This window comes from Phodopus roborovskii, unplaced genomic scaffold (genome assembly GCF_943737965.1).
Source record: "Phodopus roborovskii unplaced genomic scaffold, PHOROB, whole genome shotgun sequence".
NCBI lineage: Eukaryota > Metazoa > Chordata > Mammalia > Rodentia > Cricetidae > Phodopus > Phodopus roborovskii.
Genome location: NW_026126639.1, coordinates 956,863 through 965,000, shown reverse-complemented (window position 1 = coordinate 965,000; position 8,138 = coordinate 956,863). Strand labels below are relative to the sequence as shown.

General features: G+C 39.0%; 1 protein-coding gene across 1 annotated transcript in view; it reads right to left on the bottom strand.

Moving 5' to 3' along the window:
- Pde3a (phosphodiesterase 3A) overlaps nucleotides 1-8,138 on the bottom strand; it is a 255,491-nt gene that overhangs the window by 117,117 nt on the left and 130,236 nt on the right. The window lies entirely within an intron of this gene.

Here is an 8,138-nt window from a genome sequence, read left to right as displayed (position 1 = left end):
AGAGAAAGAAAGATACCAGATTTAAACTTCCTCCATTTGGGAATTCATGCAAATTTTAATGAGATAGATTTATTTCTTCAAATCCATTTCCTTTCCCTCACACTCTTCATTTTTCTTAAGACTGTGGAACATGAGAAAATTTTAATCTAACAATATAAATTAATTATACTTCACACCAATAGCTGTGCAATCATTTCTAAGGATATAGTAAAGCATATATTGACTGTTAAGCTATCAACTGTTTGACACAGCTCATCAGTGCCACACATTCATTCCTGAAGTCATTCATTCATTCAACACAGAATAGTTGCATATATTTAGCTCCATGTTCTATGAAAGTGTAATAATGGTGGAATTTCTCAGTTGAGATGATCCTTGCAAGACCTTCTGAATCATTAATTAGGAATAGAGAGCAATGATCCATAAGAATTCACCAGGGTCACTGGTTCAAATCTCGCCTCAGACTTGATGTTTACTTATGAGTTACATGAATTTGATATAAGATATATACTCATCAGTTTTGTCTTGACTAATGATCATGTCATATTGTCACCACATTTACCTCCTTTCAGAAGGATATAATTCAGGTATATGTAGTTACCTCCTAAATAAACTTGAACGGGTAAAAAAAAAAAAACGATTCCTTCATTAGGCCAATATACAGTTACAAAATTTGATAAACTTTACAACTAAAAGTATTTGCCATGCATCATGAATTAAAGTCATATAAAGCACATGTACATAAGCATGGGCTCTACACAGCTTCACAAATCAGATTCGGGCCAATTTTCAATAAGGCAATTGGAAAACTCTACATTAATACAACTTGGCCCCCATGGTGATGGAAGCTCGGGATAGCTTAGTAAGAAAGGGACTCTTGAACCCTAATGTTTTGAGAAGATCACCTGGGGCCAAACTACAAGTTGGCTCAACAAGCAGAAGTCTGGCTCCAACCTTCATATGTATCATTTGATAGTTGGAAACAATCAATTTTCCAGTGCAAACAATAGGTCTAGAAATATAAGCAAACAAACTGCTGCTTTTAGCTCAGTAGCAGAGCTGCACAAGGTGTTGGGTTCAATCCCCACATCGCTACTCACACACAAAACCACCTGAAAAAAGAAAGTAAACCAAACAAACCAAATAAGAACCACTCCTCCCAATTCTGTGCAAATATTCTAGAACAACACATGAGCAAACCTCTTAAGTTCTGGGCAGATGAAGCAAAACAGTTTCTATAAAAGTAAAACATAAAGGCATTATGGCTGTAATTTATTAAGCCTTCAGACTTTAGTTCAGTGGAAATCTAAATTACAGATCACCTCCGAGTGTGATCGTAAATCTGTACTTTATAGCTTGTTACACCATGTCTTATATTATTTCTGCTGTTTTGGATCATTATGTAGGCAACAAAATAAGGAGGAACCCCAGACACTGTTTCTAAATATTTACCTGCTGTTAGACTGGACCAGGATAACAGTTTCAGTTTCTTTACACATTTCAATTCCATTTACATCATAGCTCATGAGAGAACTTGTTCGAGGCTATTTTCCACATAAAATTATTAAAACTCAGTCAAACCTACAGTGACATCTCATGAGACTAATCTATAAACATTGTGTTCTCTTAGGAAAAAGGTAGAAAATTGGGGGGGAAATAATGAAATCTAGAAGAAGTGTCAGTTGGGCCCAAAAAATTTTAACTTCAAAAGATGTATTTGTTCTTGAATTTAAATCACCTCTTTCTTCATAAAAAATATGATATGTTGAATTTGGTATAAATATTATATAATTCTTTTGAATCCAGTATTAAAATTATTAAGCCAAATAGCTTATATCTGTGGCTATAATCATATGTGTGTGGGGTTGAATATATATATATATATGTATATATATATATATTGTATATATATATATGAACATAGTATATATACATAAATATAGTTGTTAATATATAATTTAGCTTTAACTATGTAAATATATAAAATAATTTCATTTCAAGTTGTTATGAATGGCTAACTAACTGAATCTGAGAAAATTCTCTAGGCTACCCTGTTAAGAAACACTCTTAAAAATAATGAAAAATAAAACTGCATTACTTTTAAAATAAAATGATAATTCTTATGAATCACATCACTGAACACTTTTTAAAGGCTGATAAGTAGAAACAGTTCGTGAATTCACCCCTATGTGGCTTTAAAACATGAACCCTGAAATGTGACTGTGGGTTCCCATAGTATTAGGAGGACTCTTTGACTACCTGTATTTCTATTGAAAATTGTCAAAGGGAAGTGGTCACATGATGCCCTGATTAACAGGTACTGCTAATGCCCAAGGTCCTATCATCAGAGGATGACAAATCTTTCAAGATTTTGCAAGATGAAGTGATGACTTCATGAGCAGTGATTTCATTATTATTGTTCTCAAGTTTTGCAAATTCCACATGCTCAAACAGTTCATTACAATCTCTCTCTCTCTTCCCTCACCCCCCCTCTCTCTCTCACACACACACCTTAGGACAATCCGTTCATAACTTAGTATGCAAAGGGAGGTTGCATCTTTGAAAGGTGGTCAGAGGCAGCTCTGAGAAACTAGGGCTATTTATCCAATTCACAAGTCACCATCAGGAAATGCTTTTAATGCTAAGCTGATTAAATTGACAGATATCATATTTCCAGCCACAGTCCACAAACTTCACAACCCATGCACTGTTAGGTAAGGTACTGTGTGTGTTACAGTGTGTCTATTGTGTCTTCACAGTAGTGCATTGCAGCAAAGTGTGATGGGATTGACTTTCTTGTCAGTAAGGCCTGGTGTCATTCTCACTAGAGTTGTGAATCTGCAAAGGTTGCTTTGTCTGGGTTCAATTTTTCTCATTTATAGAATGGAGGTAGGCGCCAGCGAGAAGGCTAAGTGACTAAAGGTGCTTGCTGCTGACCCAACCAACCTTTGCTCAGTCTGCAGGGTCCACATAGTAGGAGGAGATGACATTTCCTTTCAGTTCTTTTTCCTCTTTGTGTGTGTGTGTGTGTGTGTGTGTGTGTGTGTGTGCGCGCGCGTGTGCATGTGTTTGTGTGTGCACATGTCTGCCAAGCATGCATGTCCTCATGTGTACATACATACATGTGTGCCTGTGTGTATGGAGTCCCGAGGATGATGTTGGGAGTCTTACTTGAGTTCTCTCCCACATTACTCACTGTGGTAGGACCTCTCAGTCAAACCCAGAGCTCAACAACACAGCTGGCCCCTCTAGCTAGCTTGCTCCCAGGGTCCTGTTTCTGCCTTCATTAGTTTCAGTTATGGATGGGCCACCATGCACCCCCAGCATTCAGGTAGATGATGTGACAAGCACATCAATGGCAAAGTGACCCTTCCGGGCCCCCATTCTAATATTTCAGTATTGCTGCCACATTCTCATTCATGTTTCATTTCTAATAGCATCTCATGAGGGACACTGCCCTTAACTGCCCTGCCATCCTTCTACCCATCTAACTATCCCCTCGTCTAAGGCCAACAAGCATGGATCCTTTACCCTGAGCCAGGCTTGGGTAAACAAACAAAAGTTGGGTAAGCAACAAAAGTTCAGTGCAACCTGCAACTTCGCTGCCATTCCTCACATAGGACTGCATTATTTCCTCCAAATGACTGCAGCATGAAAAGATCTTTTAGGACTTGTCTGTCTTCCACCAAAGTCACGGGTTTCAGGATAGAAATAGTAGTCGGTGTGTTACATGTGCATAAGTTGAGACAGACAACATGGATTCACACAGGGAATAAGTGATTCATTGATGCAAACGAAAACTGGACAGTGGGAGTCAAACATCACACACACACACACACATAAAGACAGAGACAAAAGACAGAGACAGACACCAAGAGAATGTGTTAATCTGAAAGTCATGTTTCTGTGTAGCTTTCACAATTATACTAGTATATAAATACTAGGTCCTAAATTTCTCTCTGCTGAGAAGGAGTTTCTTGGTACACAAAAAGCATCTTAGGACACACATATTTATATAAAACTATAATAAATAACATGCTTATTGCTTTAGTTTTAAAGTCCTATTGTGGCCCTTGGATGTAAGTGAGAGACCAAATGTAGTACAAACAGCTTTAAGATGCTCTGTTCAAACTAGGAACCTTCTGCCCGCCTTCTTCAGTCTTAGTATTATCATCCAATTTTCCACACTACAGATGCCTCAACCCTGGGGACCTAGATTGATGCTGATATGCATAGTTTAGAAGCAGTTTCCTGGCCAACTTCCCAACAGATCAGAAAGTCATGGGACACAGTTCTGGGCAATAGATACAAGCAGAAGTCACTAGGTGACACTCATGGGAACTCTTGGTTAGTCAGTGTCTTGCTCTTCTCTTTGTTTTCTTCCTGCCCTCAAGTAATGCAGGATTCTAAGAGGAAACCGTGACCCCCCAACACAGAGTGGCCAATCAGCAAAACTTGGAGCTTCTGTTCCAATAGACTTAAGTGTCGCCAGTGAGCACTCCCTAGACAGGGAGATATTGACAGTTACCACTGTGTGACACACACAAACACAATTTCCTAGGAAACAACAGCAACAATGGAAGATAACAAATATATAGTGAAAAAAGCCTTGGAAATGGATGACAAACAGACCCACAGACATTATCTGACCTTCACTAACTCAAAGGAAAGCACAGTACAATAACTGTTTAACAGTGGCATAGTGTGTGTGTGTGTGTGTGTGTGTGTGTGTGTGTGTGTGTGTGTGTATGCGTGTGGGTATGGGTATGTATGTTTTGGTATGTATGTAGGGGAATGGATATGTGGATGCATGGAGGTGGGGGTATCCTTCATGGTAAACTCAAGCCTATGAATTACATCTCTGTGATAGACAAAACATATGTCTGAAACTGTTTTATTACCACATACCCGAATCTACAACTTTTTTTAAAAAAATAATGCAATCACAAGTTTAAAAATGGATACCTGTGTATAATGTTACAAACCAGGGAAAACCTGTTTGAATAATAGATTAAAATAATGTTTTGAGGCATGCATCCCTGAACCTGGTCTTAAAGTTATTCTAGGAGAAAACATTTTGGGGTTAAAGATATTATTTTTAGTACAGAATGTGACATGACCTTTAACGTCATGATTTCTCAGATGGAAAATGTAAAGTAACATTTCTACTTAGAAACAAAATTTGTTTATCATTAATCAGCTTGTCTAACATAGGCCCCAGAGAAATGATGAAATTGAAAATTTTATTATAAAAAAACTTTACAGCTTTAATAGAAAAGGAAGAGTTTCAGAGACTATCACAGATATAAAACTTCTAGTTGCATCCTGACAATTGAGAATTTACCTTCAAATCTGACTGTCAGAGCAATATGTCTCCTCTTTTCAAAGATAAATGTTAAATAGCACCAAGAAAGAAAACCATAAAAAACAGGAAAATATTAATAAATCATAGTAAGGTCTTGTAAGAAGAATAGTTGTAAAGAGAATATAGAACCTTAACACTTCAGCAACGGGAAAGACTTTAATCAGAAAACAGGTAAAAGTAAAATATGGAAGTGTCATCTCTCCAGAGATGATAAAAGTCTCACAAGCACATGGAGATGCTTGGGAAGGGCAAGTCAAAGCCAGAGTGAAACAGGCCTTGACACCCTCAAAGCACACGGAACAGTTTAAGTGTTGGTTAGGATGTGGAAGAATAAACACCCACTGTTTGCTACTAGGAATGCAAATGAGTCTAGCCACTTTGGGAAAGCATTTGGTAGCTTCTCAAAATGTGCAAAATGCAGTTTCCAGATGGAGTAGCAGTGTCATCTGTAAGCAAATACCCAGCACAAGTGATAATTTATCATAAACGCCTGAACAGTAATATCCAGGGCAAACATTATTCAGAAGAACCCAAATATTAGAAATAACTCTAAGTCCATCAACTAATCAATGAATCAACAAAAAATGGTACATACCCACATTGCATATAATTTGGCAGCTAAAATGAGTGAAGTAAAGACACACACCAATGACAACATTGGATAAACGTCCAAAGTCTTGTGCTAAGGGAAAGATGTCAATCAGAAAACCTCTGAAAATGGCTCCTGTTTTACGAAAAGTCCAGAATAAGGAAATCCATATGGTCAGTCAGTGAGCACTTGACTTGAGGTGGTAGGTGTAAGGATTCAGGCATTGCGCTGGCCTGCCCCTGTCACCTGGCAGAATGCACTCAGGCAGTACTCTGGTCAGCCCAGGGTTCCATGAGTACTAGTCTGCAGGCAGGTGCAAAGGACCCTTTAAAAGACAGACCCCCCCCCTGCTGCCCACTCTTCTGTTCCTGGCATCTCTATGCCTCTTTTCTCTTCCTCCTCATCCCCCTTTCTAAATACGCTTCTGACTTAAGCTCTAGTCTGCCTGGTGTGTTATTTCCTCTGCCTCGGTCACCCTCACCTGCTATGGAACCTGCTATGCTCTCCCACGTGGTCCCTGACCTTGGGACCCCCACTCGGGACACCCCCCCCCTTCTCCAGCTTTATCCTAGAACTTTAACGAACAACATTATTGAAGCAGGTGGCAGTGAAGTATGAGATCTGGAACACACTGGGTTTTACTTGGAGGGATGAAAAATTGCTGGATTCAGTGGTGATGCATTTATCTCCACGAAAATGCCAAAAGCTACTGTACTGTGTGCTTCAGATGGGAATTGGTGGGGTGTTATTCCAGCACTATTAATATATACACACACATCTGATACTAAAAATCTCTTTAAGGACAACATTAACTTCATCCCAACTTAAATTTGAGTAGTACTATTGAAATGTTGGGGGGAATGGATCATTATAATTAATCTTTTAAAAGATTTATTTATAATTATTTGTATGCTTATGTCTGCATATTCTTGAGAATGCCAGAAGGTAGCTTTGGATGCCCCGAAGCTGGAGTTACAAGTGGTTGTGAGCCATGTTCCCTGTGGCCTAGGACCAAAGTCACAACTTCTGTAAGAGCAACATCATTCATCCAGCTCTCCAATCTCATAATTAACTTCTTTGTGTAGAAGATATTAAGATACTTTAGCTGTATTAATGACCATATATTAGCATGCCTTACTTATTTTTTTAGTGATAGAGAGAGAAAGAGAAAGAGAGTGACTGTGTGTGTGTGTGTGTGTGTGTGTGTGTGTGTGTGTGTGTGCAAGCATTATGAGCATGGGCAGACCATGGCATGCATGTCAATGTTAAAGAACAGCTTAAGGGAGTCTGTTCCCTGCTTCCGCCATGTGGATCCTAGGGATCAAACTCAGGCCATTAGGCTTGGGAACAAGCACAGCTGCCCATTGAGCAATCTTACCATCCCCAGACATCTTATTTCTAATAGAAGTGAGATGTCTGTGCACAAGGATCTGGGTTTTTCTCACTAGCTTCTCTGGAAGGCCTTGGGAATTTTTCCACTTATATTTGTTCTGCTTGCCAAGTCAAAGGGTTATGTTAAGTACTCACGTTGCTTTTATTTTTGAGTTGGCTGGAGGAATTCTCCACAAAGAGATGCAGTATCAACCTTTTTATGGGTTTGTTATCTTAAACTGTAGTCTGCACAGTAGCTTTTATTTTCCTTTTCCCTGAGAGCAAATCCTCTCTCCAAACACTTCAGTGTTAATTTCAGCTTCAATGTGTACAGTTAAAACCGATTTTAATAACTCTTATACATTCTTCTTATAATGTTTTAACCAACATATGAACTTTCATAAACACCTTAGGAGTTTGTATTCTGTGACAGCCACCATGACCCAGAGCATCTTGTGTAGAAACGGGTTTATTTCAGCCTACAGATCTCAGATCACATTACATCACTAAGGGGAGTCAATGTAGACAAGGCAGGAATTGAACCATAAAGAACATTGCTCAATGGCTTGCTCAGTCTGCTTCCCTCCCTCCCTTCTTCCCTCCCTCCTTCCCTCCCTCTCCTTCCCTCCTTCCTTCCTTTCCTTTCTCTTTCTTTCTTTTTCTTTTCTTTTCTTTTTTTTTTTCGAGACAGGGTTTCTCTGTATTACTTTGGAGTCTGTCGGTCCTGGACTAGCTCTGTAGACCAGGCTGGACTCAAACTCACAGAGATCCACCTGCCTCTGCCTCCGTTTGCTGGGACTAAAGGCACGTGCA